The sequence below is a fragment of the Tiliqua scincoides genome, chromosome 2 (genome assembly GCF_035046505.1).
Source record: "Tiliqua scincoides isolate rTilSci1 chromosome 2, rTilSci1.hap2, whole genome shotgun sequence".
NCBI lineage: Eukaryota > Metazoa > Chordata > Lepidosauria > Squamata > Scincidae > Tiliqua > Tiliqua scincoides.
In genome coordinates, this window is record NC_089822.1 from 154,321,704 (window position 1) to 154,334,727 (window position 13,024).

Here is a 13,024-nt window from a genome sequence, read left to right on the forward strand (position 1 = left end):
CTGCCTCCAAGCGGGACTGCTGCATTGACAAAATGTGGCTAGGAAATGGAAAAGGACAATTGTTTTTTAAACAAATGCACACCAACACATGAGCAAGATGTTTTGAGAGGTAGCTACATCAGTATTTTGAAGCTCTCATAGCCACAACTGCTGGTGGAGCCTATGTCCTTCTCCCCATCATTCTATATGTCTACACTACAAGCAACTTCATCCCTAGCTGGTACAGTGTTAAACCTCTGGGTTGGCACACAGAGGAATGTTTTTGCAACCATGCTCTCAACAGGCCCGTAGCCAGGATTCTAGAAGTGGGGGGGGGGAGAACGACTATTTTTTCAGGGGGGGCAATTACGTTGGGTATCTATGCTGGTGTGCAAAATGAAGGGATAAGTGCGGAGAAACATCAAAAGACCCGTAACTCCCCCAAATTTCATGAAGTGAAAATATTTGGGTGTGTGTGTTTGAAAGACGCATTCATTATCTGTAAACCAATGTAACAATCATTTGCATAGAATAAATGCATCTCTGTATGCAATGTAAAATGTTTTTGTCTACATAGAAATAACATGCAACATATCCTTTCATTTTACACACCAGCGCAATGCACAGGCTTGCATCCCTGCAAAAGTAAAACATATCACTGTGATGCAGGTAGTATTTGCTTCTATTGAACGCCTCTCATTAGCTGATGACACATTGCTGATGCATTGATACATACTAAAATAAAAATTTGCACAAAAGCAAGAGGACAGATATGCAAGTCAAATACAGTAACGCCACTGGAACACTTTTTTTTTTTTTACAATATTCATTACTTTGAAAAAGCAATGTATAGAGGATTTGAATTATTGAATCTACCTAGTAGAGCTGAATTCTCCTATCTTTCTGAAAGTTGAATCTCCTTAGAATCAGGGGTGGATCCAGTGTACAAAGGGGAGACCATGAGCACTACCTTCAGAGCCCAGGTCAACCAGGTGGGTAGATCTGGGCTCCTGCCTGGACTTGGAGTCCAGGTCTACCAGCTGGGTAGACCTGGGCTCCTGATTGAGCTTATAACCTCTGTGGCTATTTGCTAGGTGGGTAAACCTGGGCTCCTGCCTGGACTTCAAATCCAGGTCTACCTGCTGTGTAGACTTGGAGTCCTGCTTGTGCTTATCGCCTCTGTAGACATTTGCTGGGCGGGTAGACCTGGTCTCCCACCTGAACTTGGAGCCCAGGTCTACCTGCTGGGTATACCTGGGTTCCCAATTGAGCTTATAGCCTCTGTGGCTATTTGCTGGGCAGGTGGAGCTGGGCTCCCACTTGGAGTCCAGGTCTACCTGCTTGGGTAGACCTTGGCTCCCGATTGAGCTTATAGACTACAAAGAACATACAAAGAGCCCCGCTGGATCAGGCCAAAGGCCCATCCAGTCCAGCTTCCTGTATTTCACAGTGGCCCATCAAATGCTTCAGGGAGCACAAAAGACAGTAAGACAAAACCTGCATCCTGGTTCCCTCCCCTGCATCTGGTATTCTGAGGTAGTCTACTTCAAAAATCAGGAGCTTGCACATACCTATCATGAGTGATTCATAACCCATGATGGACTTTTCCTCCAGAAATTTGTCCAGTCCCCTCTTAAAGGCATCTGGGCAAGAGGCCATCACCACTTCCTATGGCACAGAGTTCCACAGACTAATTACACGCTGAGTAAAGAAATATTTTCTTTTATCTGTCCTAATTCTCACAACACTCAATTTCAGTGGATGTCCCAGTTTCTGGTGTTATGTGATAAGGAAAAGAATATCTCTCTCTATCCACTCCATCCACCCCCTACATAATTTTGTATGTCTCAATCATGTCCTCCTTCAGGCCTCTGTGGTTATTTGCTGGACTTGGAGCCCAGGTCTACCTGCTTGGGTAGACCTGGGCTCCAGATTGAGCTCTGTGGCTATGTGCTGGGTGGATAGACCTGGGCTCCCGTTCCAACCAATCTCCTCAGCACCCGCCCAGTGGGTGTTTCCCTGATACCCGATTTTGCTCTCCATTCTGTTGGGTGCCCTTCCCTGCTGGCAGGACAGTTGGGGGGTATGCACCCATGGCCTCCCCTGCATCTGCCCCTGCTTAGAACCTTTTCCACACTTAAGTTCTTGGTTCTCTTTAGCTCAAATGTTTTCCATACTTTCTCCACCAGAAAAAGGGTATCCCCAGTCCCCAAGTAGCAGCTATTAATTTTAAATATATATATGAAAGGCAAAAACCCCACCATGATTTCTCCAAACAGAAGTGTTTCTCTCTGCTCCTCCACAGCGATACCTTGTAGTAATTAGCATGTTCCACAGTAGAAGAAATAGCACTCTCCCCACACCCCCTGCCAGTACAAGTAGAAATCTCTCCCTACCTTCCTTGTAGCTTCTCTTGAGCAGCCCCACTCTCCATGTGCTCTGGATGGAGGCAGGGTGACTAGAGGTCATAACTTCCAAGGAGCCCTCCAGGAGCCTGTTTTACTCACTCTACACACATAGACTCTCTCTCTCTCCCCCATCCCTCCCAGAAGCACCAAGCTCTCTTTTCTCCTGTGCATGAAAAAAGTTGCAAAAAGAGCTTCAAATCATCCCCAACTGATGCCAAACTAGACAAAAAGAGGACAGGTTTGAAAAAAATTATACAGGGGGCAAACTGCTGGCTTGGGGGGGACACAACCCCCACCCCGGCCCCCCAGCTACAGCCCTGGCTCTCAAACACAGTTGCAGGGGTGAATTCTAGACAATCTGATCACAATTCAATCATGCTCCTTAAACTAGGACATGTTAAGAACACATTTCTCAAAGTAACTTTGGGACCCAATCTTAAGCGCAATGCCTGCTGATGTCTACACCTTTCTACCTGCTCCAGTGTTTCTACTGCTGCTCTCTGGAGCAGATAAGTCAGCGGGAGAGTCAAGCGGGGATGAGGCTCAGGGAAGGGCAAAATGGGGCAGGGAAGGATGGTGTGGAAAGATTGGGCCCAGGAGTTAGTTATAGCCTCTTTCTTTCTGAGCTTCCTAGTCTTGGTGATGGCAGAAAAAGGTCTGAAACCAATTTAACGTAGTGTAGATATTCACTCTGATTCTTCTCCTCTCCATCTGTTCTTGATATCTCTTAAATTTCAAGTTTTGCTGATTGCCAAAAACAGAGCCACATCCATAGATTTTCTTCATGTGCTGACATGCTCTCATTACAGTCGTATTCATTAAACTAATTACCCCCAATACAAAACAGGAAGTGGGTTTCTGAAAGTCAGCCATCATCACATCTAGCAGTTCCAACAGCTGCCATTAACATTGATTTCATTCCATTAGGCTCCAACAGCAAATCTTGAATAAGAATAATCTCTGTTTAAACAACATGCAAATTAAATGTTGTGAATGCAAAAATATATAGGGGACTATGTTCCCTCTCCCCCATATCAGCATAATCTATTCAACTGGCCTCGATAAGGTGTTTAAACTGATATGAACTCTTTTCAAGTGGTACAGCCTGAGGATGTATACAGGAGTTTTGATGTCTCTTTTTCTGCTACTGATTTTTACAATTCTATTCTGATCCTATTGTATGATAATTGAATTTTACTGTACTTTTAGTCTTTGTTAGAAACCACCTTACAAACTTCTCTAATGGGAGGGGAATGTGTGGGGTATACCTAATTATCCATTAATTTTTTGCCTGCAGTTTTATCTCAATGCAATGAGAAGGGCCCTTTAAATTAAAGGAAAAAAGTCATTTAACAATAGCCTCCTTAATGCAGGGAGAGAGCAGCCCGCTGACAATCCATCAATCGTTCTCTCCTCAGGCACTTACAGCAGCTTCATTCCAAGACAAGCGACCCCTCCCTTCCTCCTGAGCATGTGAAAGAATGGTGATCACTTTGCATTCTTTCCCAGCACTGAGCTCTGGGTTAATGGAGGGGTTGCTGGTTTAAGTGAAGCCTTTCTAAGCACCTGGAGAGAGACTGATTGATGAATTGTCTGCCTAATGACTGTCTTACATCACAAAGTTCAGCAAGGCTGTTTTTAAATTGACTAGCAAAGGGTAATTGTTGTTTAAATTGATTTGCTTTAATGCCATTTTTGCCATCCATAAACCCTTGCAAATAACAAAACTCAACCTGTAAATATTTTAAATACATACATACATACTAACAGAAATAACACCAAACTTCTGGTGGCCCACAGGAGAAACTCTTGGTTGTTCAGGCCAGTGGACAAACCTAGAAACTTTTATGAGGGCCAGGGAATATCACTGAATTGCTTTGGGCTATTGGTATAAGAGGCCTTCTTTGGCTGCCATGGCTTGTTTCCTCTTTGGATACAGCAAGGTAGGAATGCAAAGACTGACTGCCCAATCCTATGCATGTCTACTCAAAAGTAAGTTCCTCTGGAGTCAATGGGGCTTACTCCCAGGAAAGTGTGGATAGGATTGGGCTGCCAATCCCTCAATTATTAATCCCTAGGTTAATTTAAGAGTTCTCAAATTAATTATTATTATTATATGAAGGTTAGCAGATGTGTTCCCCAGAAATGTTTTCATAAGTACCTAACACAACCATTTCATTACAATAATTATATAAATCCCACCTTCACATGATCACAGAGATTCACAGTTGCTGATTTACATATCTTCCTGTACAATCACTTCCTGAAAGTCTTGACTATCCTGCCTAACAGCATAGCCCAGGACAAAAGAACATTATCACATGAACTCTTGTGACTATGGCCAATTCTAGCTACAGAAAAAGTGATCTGCATCCTGTGGATGTGCCTGCAGCCAGAATTGGTTATGATAAAGGGTCCTCATTAGCCCATACCCTCAGCCAACAACCCTATGGACATTTGCTTAAGAACCACTGACTTCAATGGGATTTAGAAACCATAGTAAGGAAGAGCAATGTGCACAGAGCCTATAGCACATTGTTTGTAATACCCACTGATATACCCCCAACATCTTTCAAATTAATCCATATTCCTACTTTGTTGTGAACAAAAATAGTACTCCAGAATTGTAAATAAGGTGGCATTCTTTTCTTTTGTGCTTAAACTGCTGTTTTTCCTAACACAACTCAAGGTTGTGTTTGCCCTTTTTCTACCTGATTTCCATAAGTAAGCAATAAATGTAAAAGGAAACCTACCTACTGTGAAAAGAGCCATATTGAGCTCAGTGGTGATGTACGTCAGCACTAATGACAATCTTCAAATTCAAGTACTTTGACTAGAGTGAAGTGACCCTAAAACTTTGGTTTTTAGCAAAAGAATCTCAACACTCTAACATAAATTTGCAGCTTCACCCAGAAAATCCAGGGCACACATATACAGCAAGGAAAAGTTAGCAAGCAGAATTCCACATTTAGTCAGCAGCAGTTTAATGATAGTCAGCAGGAGAGAACAAAATATCATCACAGTACTATAAATTCTGTTATGATAAGTGACAGAATAAACAATAAAAGACAGTCTGTGGCCAAAAACACCTTGTTTGCATTATAACAAAGAATGTTCTGATTCATAGCACAGAGGAAATTAATATAGCAGAAGAGTATGCATTGGTGTGTAAGTCTTCATATACCACAGGAACCTTGATTTGACTTTCAAGATCTACTTCCAGTGCCTCCAATATGGCTCTCGTGGCAGACTCTATCAGCACTAAAGCCACTGAGTATTTGAGACAGACTACTGGTATTTTCAGTTCCTTCAAAAGCTTTAGAATGGGTCAGTGTTCCTTCACAGAACAGCAGGAGGAAATAACTTTCTCCTGCTCTTCTGCGAAGAATAGGGCAGACCTCTTGTACAAGATGGTTAAGGAGAAGGAACACAGCCACTGTGAACTCTGGGTCATTCTGGGCCATCCATGCTTCCGTTCTGTAAATTACCTCATGACTCCAGAGATGAGGAAATCTTCTTTCCTCTCTAATTAGCTGCCAGCTCCACAGGAGGTACAGAAGCAAATAAAGCAGTGAATCAGAGGGGGAAAGACTAGATTAGTCACTCGCTCACTCACACCTGGTTTGCTATGGATTGAAGACTCCTGCACTTTAATCAATACTTCTTACCCACAAATGATGACTGCCAAAGGGACATTCCACATTTGACATGAAATTCGCTTCTGAATTCTCCTGTTTGACATAATGGTCCTTGATCCATTTTGCAAGCACATTTTCCTTGCACACCGTGGCACAGATGGCTGATATTTTCATGCTGCAGTGGTTATTAGGTTTTAATGTTACTTAGTGACAACTTTACAACATTTGTATGGGCACCTGCTCAAGACCCCTGCTGTTTGATGCACCAAGGATTAAGCTTTAAAATTCTTAAATGAGCTTAAAAAGTGTCTGAAAAGGTTACACTGGTATTTTGCAAATTGACTTGGCACATTAGCTACCTTTTTTGTGAAGCTCTTTCTTTGTAGATTTAAAAAAAATGTTCTTCTATTGAATCATTTCCTTTCCTAGTCTTTTAAACAAGCAGCAGTTCTATCACAGTGAGCGAATCCAGAGTTTCATGTCTACATTTGGATTTTGTCTAGATTTTGTCTCCTTCTCATCTCCCATCTTTTAGGCTTGACCATGTGGAACCTACCTGGCTTGGACATTGCTAAACATCTGTATATATGGTTCTAGTACTTCTGCCTCTGTGATGAATGACCTAACTTGACCCTGTACTTGTGTTTCAAACTTTACTTGATTGCGAGTTGCCAGTGTCACAGTACAAGTAACTAGAACGAATGAAAAATGAAGACCAGTGTGAGTAATTAAAAATTCAAGTGTTCATCAGAGGAAACCAATGCTAAGAGTTCACAAGTTTGAAAATATTCTTTCATCTCTAGTTAGAAGAAATTTCATCTTGCCTATAGAAGTCTCTTGGTATTCGCTTTCAGATTACATGTTTGCCTTTCAGACTGCTTTTCTTCTTGTGTTTGAATTCTTAAAGATAAAATCTGTGTGTGTGTGTTTGCACATGTGTGTGAGAACTTGCTCCACTTGTGGAGCAACCTTTGACTTCTTTAAACCCTGCTTTTGTCTCTACATCTGGCCTTCCCCCACAATAAAACCACTCTTCTAGTTTCCTCTGCCACTGCAAAAGTTATTCCTTCTCTGGACCTGAATTTTCTTTTTGCTTGGTTATTTGGGTTTAAATGGGAAGAAACTAGTTTATTTGCTGCTTGTATAGTTTCTTACATTATCACATTGTTTGCCCTAATGAAATCTCTGCCACACATCCAACAGTATTTCATCTACTCCCTAGCCAAATTGGAAGCCAAATTTAGCTCTGGCTGGGATATTTGTGTGTTAAGATGAACTGATTTCCAGCATGTTAGACTCTGCTCAAAATAATTGTTGGGGATGAGGTCCTTTATCTCTGGGGGAGGCAGAGCAGTTCAGCATTAATGTGGGCTAATTTGCTAGCACTGGGACAGCAGTGATGCTGACTCTCTTTACTAGATGATGTTCAAGTGAGTGTAACATTAACTTTCACAAAGTGAGTTTGGGCACTGTGATTCAATATAGTTTGTATACTAGTGTGTTTTGTCCTATCCTGCTAAGGCAGTGATTTGCAACCTTTTTCATCTCATGGCACAGTGACAAGATGCTAGAATTGCCAAGGCACACCATCAGTATTTTGACAATTGACAAGGCACACCATGCTGCTGGCTGGAGGCTCAAATCCCCCAATGGCCATACTAATAAATAATGCTCCTCAAACTCCTGAGGCACACTGGTGGACCAACCGGGGCACATCAGTGTGCCACGGCACAGTGGTTGAAAATGGCTGTGCTAAGTTGATCCTTGGAATATCTCAGTAAAGGCCCAATGCTAACTGGGCTTCGCAACATTGTAAAAGCATGTATGGAAGCATTACGTTTCTTGACAATGCCTTTACAATTCATGCCTTTACAGCATCAAAACAGTAGGATGCCAGTGGTCATTTTGGGAGCACGGCCAGAAATGGTGGCAGTGATCCCGGCAGACTGATGCAGAAGGCGACATGTTCTGAGGCAGGTAAGCCATTGCAAGATGCAGGGGATGGGCAGGAACAGGGGAGTTTCTGAGCTGGGAGGGGATGGGCAGGAGGTGGTGGCTTAGAAGAAATCCATTGGACCAACAGAAGCTTACCCCAAGGTAGGGAAACAAAATTTCCCCTATCTTGAGGAGGTCTCTGGGACTGTCCTCCAACAAGATGCAGTGCCTCTCTATTGGTGTGACTGCATCGGCAGGGGGAATGTAGTTAGGATTGGGCTGTCAATCACATCCCCTTTATAAAAGCAGGCAGGAAATCTGTAATGGGGATGGGGAAGAGGAAAATGTGCTACTTATTTCTATTAGAAAAAAACAAAACTTCCCATTTCTCCTTATTATGGAAACATGGTTGAGGGTGGCTTATGTGCTGCCTTAAGTAATTATGACAGCTACTTCCTCCTATGGAAGAGCTGGTCTTTCTAAAAATGAATGAGCTGATTTCCCATTTTAATATTTTTTAACATGATGTTCATAAGAATGACTCATTAGTGCCACTGATTCACAATTAATGTGCACACCATGTCCTGGAAAATCAAAACTGCACTTAGCTGCCCATGTACCTTGCTTCTCACACACCTAAATTGTTGAAATACCCTTAAGGGCTCCTCTGGGAGATGGCAACTGCACCCTATAATGCTCCCAGGCACTGAACAAAGCTGCAAACACTCCTTTTCCTACCCAGCTATTCCATCAGCTTTTTTGCGTGTTATTCTCAATTGTTGGGGACAGTCAGAGGTGAGTGGGCAAGGGGACTGGAGAAATGTTGGAGGAGACATGATTACAGTCTTACTCAATGCTAAAAGTATATCTGTGCCTCTGGATGCAGGCCAGACAAACTGTAGTTACTGTCCGCCTGCAGTAAATACATTTTTTGTCCAATACTTTATTTGGTCTTCTATTCTCAGTCAGAACTGATGTGGTGCACAGATGTGATGATTACCATTAACCTAGATGGCTTTAAAAAGGAATTAGACAAGTTCCTGGAGAAGTCTATCAGTGGAAGACAAGCCTATCACTTCTCCAGGTTGCTATCCTTGCTATGCAAAACAACCCCCCCCCCCCCGTTGTCTTCTAATCCTGACTTTGGGTGGCCTGGGTGATTCCTTCCTGGAAACTGTGCCTACAACAGCCACTGCTATCACTTCTGCTTGTATCACTATCTGCCTTGCCATCTTCTCACTGCAAGAGTTTCAGCTCACTGTCTCTCAGCATCCTAACATCTACCCCTATAAGATGTACTCCATGATATAACTGTTGTAGAGAGCCATGTCCATAATTGTAATTTCCTGAGCTTGGTGATACAAATCCCATTCCTCTCACCAGAAATCAGTGCAAAAAGAGGGATGGATGGACCACACAAGCCAGATGGAAAACGAGCTGTTCATTCATGTTACTGCAGTTCTGTCAGTAATCTATCCGATTTTGTTTCTACTGTTTAGTATAGAAATATCAGCCAGGTTCTTGATAGTATACTCTTTGGCTTACTATAACTGACAAAACCAAGGTTCAGTGTGTGGAAATGGCCATGCCATAAATTTACATTAAATATGCAAGAGAGCCTAATACAAAAACTAATGAAGTCAAGTGCTCGTAAGACCTTTTAAAATACTCCAGCAATGAATATACATTTGCTAAATTTGATTTGTTTGCTCTTAAATTTGGGGGAAAAAGGTCACATTCCCCATTTATAATCTCAGTAGAAAGACCAGGGCCATAAATTGCCAGTTCTAATTCCCTATCTCATAACTGTCAGATTACAAAACTGCAAACTCTAAGCCTCAGGAGTGTACAGAAAAACATCTCCTTATTCTCTACTGCCACTTTAATCAGATGAATTAATAACAACAGGATTCAATATTCACCAGGCACTCCAACAGCCTGAAAAAAACTGGGACATGAGATTCTCTAGACTAGTATTTTTTGAGAATATTTACACTTTAAGCCCATAAAATACTTATTTACCTATCACCTTTAGATTCTTCTACCTATGGCTCATCTTCACACTAATTTGCAGCTCAACTGGGCGGACCAATTAATTATCCTTTGCCCACATTCCTAAGGGTAATGAAGTTGGAAGTCTTTCCCCCTAGCAGATGCATTTCTCCCCACACTTCCTTCCTGTGAGTGTAGGCCAAGTTCTCAGATGTTTTCATCAGCTCAGGAAAGTATACTGGAAAGCATCACAATCACCTCTAGTAAGGGATCATGCTGCTGGTAAGTTTTCTGGTGTTGAAGGGGAAATTATGGGAGTGAAGGGCAGGGGATCAGTTAAGTTTGCCTTCCCATCTTAGACAGAAATAATAGACTTGTACAGAAATGACATTTTTATCTCTGCTTTAACTATCAAAAATGTAGCATGTGAACTTTGAATCAAGATATCTAGTTTCCCCCTGGGCTCCAAAGAAATGTTCTACTTGATATTATTATTAAAGAATGATGAATTTAGAAAGCAATCAGTCAATCCTTCTTTTGGCTAGGGAGATATATTCTGAATAAGGTTAACAAATGAAGGTCAAACTGCAGGTGATGGATTCTACCTGTAGAACCCAAGAGCACCTCTCCATTTACCATGGAGACCATGGCACCATGAAAACAAAGGTCAATCAGACACGCTGCATTAAGATTTCAGAAAACGTGCTGGCTAGAAGGGACACATTTAGCACACCAAATGGACCTGAGCTTCCATAATGCACAGCCAGTGATATTCATATTGTTCATATTGCAGGATGGCACAGGAATCTGCAATTACACTTGCAGAATTAGTCTGCCACTCCCATTCGGACACGGGGGGGGGGGGATGCAAAAAGGAGAGGATATGCAACTACACTCAACTATACAAATAGGAGAGAGGCTGGAAAAGAAGAAAAATAAGCACACTTGAAGGACAACCTGATCTTACGCAAGTTTAGCGTGAAAGTAGTCTTTTCCAGGCTCTCTCCAGAGGAGAGGGCAGGTGTTTTGCCAAATTCCCAGTCCAAGCTTGTTAAGGTATTTGAGAGAGCTAACCTTAACAACCTACAGTCTCCAGAATGCACTGGGGGAACAGGTGCATTGAAAGTACATTAAAGTTGTAGTGAAAATGCAACCCCTGAATACATTTGTTTTATACTATATAGTTTTTTTGTTATAGCCCGGGCCCCATGGAAGCCCAGGTCCTTTGCCCCCCCCCTTAGGTCTGCCTCTTCCACGTTAGGTGACTGCACAAAGGGGGGTGGAGTTTAATCAGGGCCCGCTGCATTTTATGAATTGCTGCCTGGCACTGTAACTTTCAATAAATCATGGTCCTGATTTCTTCAAAGACCTGTGTCACAAATGTTTTGTAGGGGGATACTTGGGCAAAGGGATAAACATCTTTCTTTCCACCAGACCTCTGTGTGAATTGCCAGTCCCTCAAGACAATGAAAAGAAAGGTTTTTCATTAAAGAAAAACACACACGTCTGGGTTAAATTACATACCTCTGTAACATGTACTTTGCCCCTCAGTACTGTTGAACACATTACTTTTTAGAATACACCTACTGTGCCTTAAGTGTACTCTTGAAAATATAAAATACATACGTGACACATCTGTGCTTCCTACTATACACATCCAGAAGTCAGAACTGGCTGCAGCTCACTGTTGGGTGTACACCTGGATTTCTGCTGCATAATATATGTGAAATGGCCCACAGACAGATTTTTTCCAGACTTTAAACTTCCAAAAACAAAATATTCTTACCTTCTAGAGTCTGTCAGTGGCCGAAATTCAGATCCAGTTATGAACAACTAGTTGAATGGAACAACTAGGAGCTTCATAGCTGAACCAATTGAGCTGAGATCCAAAGGAGCACAATGGCATGAATGCAGCAGATTCACATCTAGCCTGTTTTTACACATGGACCACCTCTCTTGCTGGATCAGAGAAGATGGTAGCATATGCACTTTCAAGTCACATGAGTTCTTAACGAAGACACCACACCAGGGTGATAGCAATAACCATCTCATGCATCCTTGCTTACTTGATCTTTACAAAGTAACATTTATATTTCTAGCAGCCTTTAAAATTAAAGGCAATTACTGTTGATTTAGGAGAAATGGGAGAGGGGTAAATCTGATACTTGCAAATATGTCAGCACTGACAGAACTGAAAGCTACAGTCACTCATTTATCATTTGAATAAGAACAGCATTGACATAGTGCTATGGAAATCAGAGTACATCAGAAGTCTAAAGTCAGTGACCTGACCTATGATCATGTAGTAATAGAATGCAACCAGCAGTCATGCCAATTGCTTATTACTGTGGAGCCTGACAGCTAAACAGCAGAGATACACTTCTGGATCAAGATTCCACTCTGACCCCTGGATATGAGAAACTTGAGCAAAATCATTTCTAAGTACGGGAAGACAACATCTTCCAAATGGTATAGGAAAGGCTGCATTTGTTTTAAAAACATTAAAGTATGCAATTACAGTACTTATTTCAATGCTACAGTCTGCATATTTCATGACATGTTTGTTTGCAAGGTAGCTATTACAGGATCAAATATAAATAATTTATTAACGTAAGCAAATAGTCTTCTTGTGGCATATGGTGAATTTATGGAAATCCACCACAATTACTGTAAAATGCAAAAAGGAGCGCAGCAGTTTGTGAACACAGTTTCACTCGCATACTCTCAGTATCACCTACTGAGACTTCTGCCTAGACTGCCATTTTGATTGTTGTAACTCTGTTGCTGGGGATCCCAGTCACCAAACTGAAACCCAGTTCTGTTGTCAACATCATATGAACTATCAGAAGACACTCTCTTTCACGTCCTCTTGCTTAATCCAGTTCCAAACCAACAAGTATAACTGAACTCTAGATTGCACCAATGCAGATTTCTAGTGCACAAAGAAGCCCTCTCAAAGATCTGCCAACTTGGTTGCCCTTGTACCTCTTCAAAAGCTTAATTTAACAACAGATGGAACACACACAGCCAAACAGAGCAAAGCATAAAGTAGGAGGTCACATTGAATCAGTG

The 13,024-nt window shown here is 41.9% G+C and overlaps 1 protein-coding gene and 1 long non-coding RNA gene across 2 annotated transcripts in view; one reads left to right on the top strand and one right to left on the bottom strand.

Annotated features, from left to right (window-relative positions):
* Nucleotides 1-13,024, bottom strand: part of CACNA1G (calcium voltage-gated channel subunit alpha1 G) — a 221,334-nt gene that overhangs the window by 165,468 nt on the left and 42,842 nt on the right. The gene's annotated exons all lie outside the window — the stretch shown is intronic.
* Nucleotides 1-13,024, top strand: part of LOC136642024 (uncharacterized) — a 45,012-nt gene that overhangs the window by 25,386 nt on the left and 6,602 nt on the right. The gene's annotated exons all lie outside the window — the stretch shown is intronic.